Source organism: Tenrec ecaudatus, chromosome 9 (assembly GCF_050624435.1).
Source record: "Tenrec ecaudatus isolate mTenEca1 chromosome 9, mTenEca1.hap1, whole genome shotgun sequence".
Lineage (NCBI taxonomy): Eukaryota > Metazoa > Chordata > Mammalia > Afrosoricida > Tenrecidae > Tenrec > Tenrec ecaudatus.
In genome coordinates, this window is record NC_134538.1 from 29,193,317 (window position 1) to 29,203,188 (window position 9,872).

At 41.1% G+C, this 9,872-nt stretch overlaps 2 pseudogenes; both read left to right on the plus strand.

The window, feature by feature from the left end:
• Positions 1 to 1,719: 1,719 nt before the first annotated feature.
• Positions 1,720 to 3,798, plus strand: LOC142457167 (melanoma inhibitory activity protein 2 pseudogene; annotated as a pseudogene).
• Positions 3,799 to 8,338: 4,540 nt separating this feature from the next.
• Positions 8,339 to 9,087, plus strand: LOC142456312 (small ribosomal subunit protein eS6-like; annotated as a pseudogene).
• Positions 9,088 to 9,872: the final 785 nt, after the last annotated feature.

Below are 9,872 nucleotides of genomic sequence, written 5' to 3' on the forward strand. Positions count from 1 at the left end.
CCCTTTAAGTTTCATCCCTAGAAGGAGGACTTCTTTTATAGGAACAGACGTTTCCAATCTTGACACATCCAATGGCAAACTGCTTGCTCAAAATTTAAAACTCCAAGACACTCTTTCTGCAGTCTGTTCTTCAAGGTAAACATCACTAATTCTGGGTGGGTCTGCTTTATCTTCAATTTAGAATATTTCGACACTCAAGACTCTGGGTGAGCCTGTTATTGTCTACAGTGGCTTACAATAAAAAGGGCTTTCTTTTGGGTTGTTTCTAAGTTTCCTTTTAGCAAATTGAATCAAATATAGGCTATACGTGGGCTTACAACCCATCCAGTTGTGAGGATTTTGGTTTTCTTTACATTGAGTTAAAACTGAAAGCTGAAGTTTTTGTTCTTCACTAAGTGCTTCCAGTCTAACTCATGCTTAGCAGCAAGGTTGTATCTTCTGCATATTGCAGTTTTTTAATAATTCTTCCTCCAGTCCTGATCCCATATGCTACTACATATAGCCTACTTTCTTGGATTACATACTCAACACTGAGACTGAATAAGAATGGTGAAACGATGCAACCCGACACACACCTTTCCTGATTTAAACCATGCAATTGGAATGACTGCTTCTTGGTCCATATGAGCACAGTGAAAATTTCTAGAGTTCCCACGATCCTTAATGCTTTCCACACGTTATTATGTGCTCAGTCTATGTTATTTGTTGTTAGGCGCCATTGTCTTCTGATTCATAACAACCCTGTGCAAACAGAACACAACAATAACTGGCTCTGTGCCACGCTCACAATTGTTTTTATGTTTGAGCCCACGGTGGCAGACACTGTGTTGATTCATTTTGGTCTTCCTCTTTTCCACTGCCTTTCTACTTTACCAAGCATAATGTCTTTTTCCAAGAACTGGGTTCTCCAAAGTACGTGAGCTGTAGTCATACCATTTTTGCCTCTAAGGTGAATTCTAGCTGTACTTCATCCCAAGACAGATTTGTGTGTTTGGCAGTCCGTGGTTCTTTGAATATTCTTCAGGAGCACCATGATGCAACTGTACCTATCACTAATACAATGTCCACTTTTCTCATACTTGAGACATTTGAAAATACCACGGCACGAGTCAGACACACCTCAGTCCTCAAATAACATCCTTACTTTTCAACACATGAAAAAGGCCTTATGCAGCAGATTCATTCAATACAATATGTCTTTTTATTTCTTGATCGCTGCTCCCATGTGCTATGATTCTGGATCCAAGCAAGACAAAATCCTTGACAACTTCACTTTTCTCTGTTTACCATGATGTTACCTATTGGTGCAGTTGTGAGGATTTTGGTCTTCTTTACATTAAGTTGTCATCCACACTGAACAGAGAAATTCTTCATCTTTATCAGTAAGTGATTAAAGTTCTCATCTTTTTCCGCAAACAAGTTATGTCATCTACATATTGAAGATCACTTAAAAGTCTTCATCCAATCCTGATGTAGTCCAAGTTTTCATATTATTTTCTCAGCATACTGATTGCATAAGAATGGTGAAAGGGTGGCTGGGCCAGTCCATGGCTGCAGGTGTGATACCCAAGGCAGCCGTGGTACCACAAAGGGGCACAGAGCTTTCCTTTAGCTGTCCTTAGGCATCGTTCTGGGGAAGCTTCACTGGGCTGTGGCAGCATTTCCTGACAATAAGAAACCAAGTCCTAACTCCAATGGTTTTCCCTGAGAATTGGTGATATGTGTATCTATTCTTGGATTTTTGCTGTAGCATTTTCTGCACTAGTTGAAGAAAAATGTAAAGTACCTGAAAAGTTCAGATTTGTTCAAAAAGAGTAAAGGCTTAGAGTCATCTGTGAAGGATGCCAGTTTGGAGAAAGTGTCAACAGAAGCACAACGTTTGGAGGCAACCTATGGGCAGATCGAAATCTGATATTCAGGATCAATAGTTTTTCTAGAAAAAGAAAAATTTAAACATTCTAAACAAGATGAATCGATGATAGATATTTCAGAAAAGATACAGTTCAAAGAAGATGAATAAAAATCTCTCAAATCACAAGTAGCAGAAGTCAAAATGACCTTCAAATATTTCAAATGAATGAAGAACAACTTAAGAGAGCAATAAAAGAGTCTTTGAATGAAAATTCCTAACTTCAAAAAAATGAGAAACAGCTTGTACAAGATGCTAATGAGTGGGAAGAACAATTGTGTGAACTTAATAAACAGAAGGGAACAGTTGAAGGCTCCAAAATACATACCCAACAAGTTCTGAATGGTAAAGAACATCGCATCAAGTCTCCGGCCATTTGTGGAAGATGAACGATGGGCTGCTGCGCTTGGAGAAGAGGTAATGGATGATGATGACTTGGAATTGGAGATGAAGAGTGAATCCGAAAATGGTGCCCCTTTAGATGATCAGGCAAGAGGAACTTTAAAGGAACTAATTCATGTTGCTAAGTTAAATGCTTCTTGAAAAACCCTAGAAAGAGAAAGGTACCAGATTGATACTCACTTTTCTGAAATAGATCAAACAGAGGAGCTTACAGGATGTCCTGAAGATCTCTGGATGCAGCCATCATTTTTTTGTAGTCAGAAAATACTCAGTTTGAAAATAAGAATCAAAAGCTTCAGCATAAACTTAAAGTGATGACAGAACTATATCAAGAACATAAAATGAAACTTCACAGGGAAATAACAGTGCAGGAAAATCACTGGCTAGAAAAACAGGAGAAACTTTCCAAAAGTAGATGAAAAGCCCAACATGCAGCCAAAGAACTGCAGACCCACAGAAAGTGACCCAAAGATCTTGAATAAGACTTGGAGAGAACCATCCTTTCTTATCAAAGGCAGATTAATTCTTATCCGATAAAAACACACGACAATTTGTTGGCAGCTGGGATGGCTGAAAGAAACCTGAACAATTTAAGGAAAGGAAATGCTCACAACAGACAAAAATTAACTGAAGCAGAGTTTAAATATGAACTTTTAGAAGTAGTTCCTTATGCACCTGATATTACAAATACAGTGTTTGGCAGAGAGTATTCCTTATATGGTCCCTCACCACTGGGTCAACCTTTAGCTGAAACAAGAACTTTTCTCTTCCCTCTAATTTTGTTGGAGGGTCCACTCAGAGTTTCATCCCACCTCCCCACCCACACCCAGGGGGAGGAGGTAGAGACTCCAAAGGACCAGGGAGTCTTTTTGGACCATCAGATTACAAATGAAAAAGGAGACTCAAACTATGATGGGTTACTTAATACTCATAGAGCACATTCTGACAGTGGTTCCCTGTCACCTTTATGGGAATAGGACCACAGGATGATGACCCCTCTATCAGGCCAACCATATCCTGATCCAGCTCTTCCTCCACACGGACGAGACAGATTTTATTCTAATTCTGGTAGACTCTCTAGACCAAGATAGCTCAGAGGTTTTAATGTGCCTTCTTTGAATAAAGCAGATGGGCCAGTAGCTTCAGAAATGGAATCTGGTAAAGAGGATCCCAAATATGATCTTGGTAGTTTAACCATGCCTGATCCATCTCTCTCTGATGGAAGTGAAGCAACTTGACCCAGATTTGCACCGCCTCCTCCAATCAGAGGTCCATTGTTTCCAATGGACACAAGGGAAAAGGACCTTTATGAGAAAAGAACCTCTTTTTCCTCCACCTTCTCCAGGAAGCACGTATCGAGCTTCTTGAGATTATTTTCCACCAAGGGATATCCTGGTCCACCACATTCTGCATTAGCAATGAGAACTGTCAATTCACTGAGGGGTTTTCCTCTTTCTCTTCCCCCAAGACCTCCCCCCTCATCCTGAATATAGAAGTGAATCCCCTGCACGAGTGGTTCCACCTTCAAATGAGCCTATGACTGAACACCCAGAACCACAACAAGAAACTTGCCAATATTTTTGGTCTCTTCTTCAAAAGTAATTTTGACTTATCTTTCATTTTCAGTTTAAGTAACTGCTCTAAGTGATTATACTTTTGCTCAATTGAAGCTTAATGGAATTATAATTACAGGATAGATTTTAAAAATAAATATTATATATATATGTACAAAATCACAAAAGGGTGTGGTAAATTGTGGACAACCACAGGCATGGAAAACTAGCCCTATTCTGAGAAAGATATCCATTGTTCTGTGCCAGAAATGTTTTTAAATATGCACTCTCCGGGCCGAGTATGTGCTCTCCATAATCACCCTCCATTAAGGAGCACTCATAAAGGAGCCACCATGAAAGATGTCTCCTTCCTGTGTCTTGTCTGGCTAGTCACTATGCCTGAAGGCTATCTGTCGATAAGAGCAATCAGGCTCTATAACTAAACCCACTGCAAAATGTAGCAAACTCTCTTCTGACATCTCTTGCTAATACTGACCCTGGGGACCGCACAGACCCTGGGGAAGGGTCAGAGACCCTGGGGAAGGGTCAGGGGTGTCCAAGATCAACGCTGAGTCATTTCATTGCCTGTTTATTATGTTACCGCTAATGATATTACTCGTTGACTATGTAATATGTTTGTTGTATAGTATGTATGCCTTTTGAAAAATCTGTAAGCCCCATTTTATATATATATATATATATATATATATATATATATATATATATATATATATATATATCTCCATTGGAAAATACATTCAGTTTCTTGGTCCAAACATAGTGCCCCACTGTGTCTGTTTGTCTTTATTATTTTCCATAATTGCAAAGTTGCCCTAAGGACCCGTTCCAGTGTTAGGGACCCATAGCCAGACAAAAGGGTATAACCATGACATACACTTCTTTATTTTAAACCATGTAGTATTACCTTTTCTGTTTGACTAACTGCCTTGGTCCATGCACAAGTTCCACATAAGCATAATGTAGTGTTCAGGAATTCCCATTCTTTTTAAGCCTATCCACTGTTATCATCCCCATGGTCTAATGCTTTTGCATAATCAATAAAACACAAGTAAGAAACTTTATGGTATTCTTTGTTTTCAGCCAAGATCTATCTGACATCAGTAATGATATCCTTTGTTCCATGGCGACACTCTCCTGAAGCCGGCCTGAATTTCTGGCACCTCTCTGTCAATGTACAGCTCTAACTACTGTAGCATAATTTTACCTGCATACTATTTATCAACAATATGGCTCTATAACCTGAGCTTTCTGTGTGTTCACTATTCTTCAGAACGGGTACAAATATGGATCTATTACAGTTAGTTGGCCAAGTACCTGCCTTCCAATATCCTGGTTGGTCGTGTTAGGTAACTTATCAGAATGGTTGGTCATGTTAGGTAACTTATCAGAGCTCTAAACTGAAAGTCTATGAGTATTTCTTGGACACCCCTGTAGCATACATTGTGTTAGTCTGGGTTGACTAGAGAAACAAACCCATAGACATTCATATGTGTTTAAGAGAGAAATTTATGTCAAAGAGAAATTGTATATTAAGAAAACAACCCAGCCCATTCCAGATCAAGTCCATAAGTCCAATATTAGCCCGTATGTCCAATACCAGTCTACAAATTCATCTTCAGACTCATGCAACACAATCAATGGAAGATCACAGGCCAGTGGGTGCAAAGACTTGGGGTTCCAAAGGTGGTAGAAGCATCTGAATGCTGATGTGGGTCTTCCTGTGGCTCCTCCAGCTCCAAGGCTCTGGCTTCCATCAGCAAAGCTCCATGTGACTTGTCAACACGAATGTCTTTCAGTGAGAGACTGTATCTGGCCTCCAGTGCACTAGTTATCTCTGTTGCACCTCCAATGAGTGATCAAGCTGTGACCTGATTAACAGGCTAAGCTCTACTCCTCCATTCTTAATAGTTTCAATTGACACCAGATTATGCAACTACCATATACATTTTACTCCAATTTTTGTCCCCTGTAACTGCCCATACTTCTCCCCAACTTTACAATCTCATAGTTGCTACTTGTTGCTCAGTTTCTCAGCCTGTGAATTGGCAAAAGACTCAAGAGAGACAGTATCACCAAATTTCTTCCTCATTTTCTGTATTTCTTTCTCTCCAATATATTGACCTTTTAAGCTCTCACTGCCTTGGGGTTGTTCAATTCCTTCAAGTTGGTGCTTTAGATATTTTCCCCTGTTCTCTCAAGCACATCTTTAAATATGTTTATCTAAAGCAAGCTAGTCTAACATTGTTGAAAGTAGACAATGGATTATGTATCTTTCAGACTTCTGGAAATATTGCCAACATGCCCTTCAAACAGGCACAGGATATTTGCTCTACAATGTTGACAGGAGAGTCTGTTTCTCCTCAATTCACCAATACTGGGTATCACCTTTTATCTTTGTGTTTTTGCAATTTGCTGCTTTTAGAATGTTATGGAGCTTTATTTTTTGCCTTTCTTTGATCCACAGTGTTGTGTGTCCTTGCTGGTTATTTGTATTTATGCAGCAAAATGCCTTTGGTGTAAAGATCTACCTGGGATGCACACTGAAAAACAGATGTGTTGAATGGGAACCGAAAAACACAAGCTCTTTATTGGCTTACAGCAGTGCCTTTAGTTATAGGCTCACTCAGTGATTAGAGTAATTAAATAATCTCCAAACCATCAGCACATATTTCTAATTAAGAACATCAAGTACAGTTTGTACACTATCATATCAATTTTCCATTTACGCTTGTGTCCCCAAATGGCCTACCGACCTGATAACAAGAACTATGATGAAAGGTGTCTAGCCTTATTGTAGGTGTTTGCTTCCTTAGTAACCTCCCTGGCATGTACCAAGGTAGCTGTACTTGGCCATTTAATTCAACATTTTTAAACTATGCAAACAGGTAAATCACTCTTTTTTGACCACTGTTTACCAGGCATAATTGAGTTGACTTTGACTCATTGTAGCTCCTTGTGTGCCAGAATAGAACTGTACTCTATTGGGCTTTCACTGGCTGGTTTTTAAGAAATAGAACATCAGGGTTTTCTTCTAAGGCACTTCTGTGGGTGCTCAAGCTGTCAACCTTTCAGTTAACATTCAAGAACTTTACCTTCTGCATCAATCTTAGCAGCCATCCCTAGTTAGAGAGGGAAGAAGAAACCTTTCAATTCTCCTCCATCCCCCCTAAATTCTCTTCAGGTTCCCTTGTGGTGACAAAATCTGCTCTGAGGCCCCATTCCCACATCCCACAATGATAATTTTACAGAGGGCTTTTCACATTGAATGAATGTGAGTTGGCAAGTACAAGTGGTCCCTCTGTTGCCTCAGGTAGATTCTATGTCATTACCCAGTGAGTGTGTAATTGAGAGTTCCTGTGTGGAGACTAGAGTCTGATGACCACAATTTAAAGACCAATTCTTACTGGTTCTAAACAGGCTTGGATAGCTGAGACTCAGATGTAAGTTTTCCCCAAAAAGTTTTATATAGAAATTAATAACTGCAAGCAAATCCTAAACTTCAGATTCTGACCAAGTGCCAAATTCTTCCAAGCTGGGGTAGAATCTAACAGCAGGGCTTCCCTTAAATTACTCTAAACAGGAAATACATAACACCCATAAAAGCTTCTTTGAAGGAAGGGGATGGAAAACAGGTTAGCCACAGTTAGTTAGTTTTTTTGGGTTTTTTTTTTAAACACCCCTTCCTTTCCCCCCACCTCCCCCTCCCTTTCTCCCATGTTCCCCCGGAACTGTCAGTCCCGTTGTTTTCTCCTCCAGATTGTTCATCCAGCCTATCTTAGTTAGACAGACCTGTGGAGATAATAACACGCACAAAAATAAGACAGAGCAAAACCAAGCAAAAAAGAAAACAAACAACAACAAAAAGCCAATGACAAAAAAACAAAACAAAAAACCTACAGCACAACAACAACAAAACAGAAAAACTTGTAGTTAGTTCAAGGACTGTTTGTTGACCTTCAGGAGTGCTTTCTGGTGGAGTCTGATGGGGTGCCAAGCCCTGGTCCCAAAGTCTATTTTTGGTATTCCCTGGGGACTTCATTGTTCTGTTTCCCTTGCTGTTCTGTTTTTTGCCTCAGTGTGGTGGGATCAGATCCGGTGAAATTCCCATACTGTGTCTCCAGTGTTGTCCCCTGTAGGACCATGGGTCAGTGAGGGATGTTGGGTCTCATAGTGGGGTCGGCCAGATGGTTTTCTCTGTGGATTGGCTGCTCTGGGCGGGAATATCATTGTCAAAGCTTGGTGGGCCAGTGTGTGCTCCACTCTCTCTTCCTCCCATTTCATTTGTTCCCGTGTGCTCTGATCAGAAATGTCCTTCTCCCTGAGCTGTAGCTTCAGTGCTGTCCTCTGAAATGAATTCTTCTGGGGGGAGGGGAAGACTTTTTTTTTTTTTTTTAAAGAAGAGGAACATTAAACTTATTATGTCTGAAGAAATTTCCAAGGGGGGTGCTTCACCATGAAGCTGAACATCTCCTTCCCAGCCACTGGCTGCCAGAAACTCATTGAAGTGGACGATGAACAGCTTCGCACCTTTTATGAGAAGCGAATGGTCACGGAGGTCGCCACGGAGATGCTGGGCGATGAATGGAAGGGCTATGTTGTCTGCATCAGCCCCGGGAATGACAAGCAAGGTTTTCCCATGAAGCAAGGTGTCTTGACCCACGGCCGTGTCCGCCTGCTGCTGAGTAAGGGGCACTCCTGCTACAGACCACGGAGAACTGGGGAGAGGAAGCGCAAATCTGTCCGGGGCTGCATTGTGGATGCTAATCTGAGCGTTCTCAACTTGGTTATTGTAAAGAAAGGGAGAAAGATATCCCAGGACTGACTGACACAACTGTGCCTCCTCGCCTGGGGCCCAAAAGAGCCAGCAGAATCTGCAAATTCTTCAATCTCTCTAAAGAAGATGACGTCCGCCAGTACGTTGTGAGAAAGCCACTGAACAAAGAGGGCAAGAAACCTAGGACCAAAGCGCCCAAGATTCAGCGTCTTGTGACTCCGCGGGGCCTGCAGCACAAGCGCGGGCGCATTGCCCTGAAGAAGCAGCGCACCAAGAAAAACAAGGAGGAGGCCGCCCCGAATATGCCAAGCTTTTGGCCAAGAGAACGAAGGAGGCCAAGGAGAAGCGGCAGGAGCAGATCGCCAAGCGACGGAGGCTGTCCTCGCTGAGGGCTTCTACCTCCAAGTCTGAGTCCAGTCAGAAATGAAAGAGCGTGGAATAAATAAGCTCATCTAATGAAAAAAAAATTTCCAAGGATGTCCCATATATTTCTCGTAGGAAATACTCTATTCCTCTCTTTCATGCCAACTTTCCCTACCTTCTATTTTAATGAATCAGGCTTGTAGAAATCCCACGTTTATAATTTTCTCCTTAAGGTTTTTTTTTCCATATTGTGATCTGGTGACTGACTTTGCCTTCAGACACTTTCCCACCCTAGTTTATGGCTTGAAAGTAGCTGTCTAGACGACCTCAGTAGTCTGTGATGTTGGGGAGCAGGTCTCTGGCCAGAATAACTGGGACATGTGGAATAGCACAGAATGCCATGGGCCACAGGCCAATTTCACACATAGACATATCAGATATTTGCTGTCAAGACTCTTGTACTATCTTGTTAGGTAATGGAGAATTTAATGTTTCACTCATTCTCACTTTGCATGACATCTATGCCCCACAGGCAGTGCTGGAGGAGACTGCCTGGTTACTGGACAGCGACATTTTCTTATTAACTCAGAACTTTGTCAAAATCTTCTGGTTCCCAGCATTGATGCTAACTTTTTTTTCTAATGAAGGCTTTTATGTTTTCATTAGTGAGCATGAGTTGATTTGAGGATGAAGTCATTGTACATAACATTCAGTATCTGTTGATTAACATGTTGGCTCAGCAGCTGAGGGATAGGGGAAATTTACACTCAGGACCACCTGCATATAAACAACCTTATGTCATGACCTCTAGATGTTTTTCTTTTTTGAGCCAAATGAGCAATATCCAAGA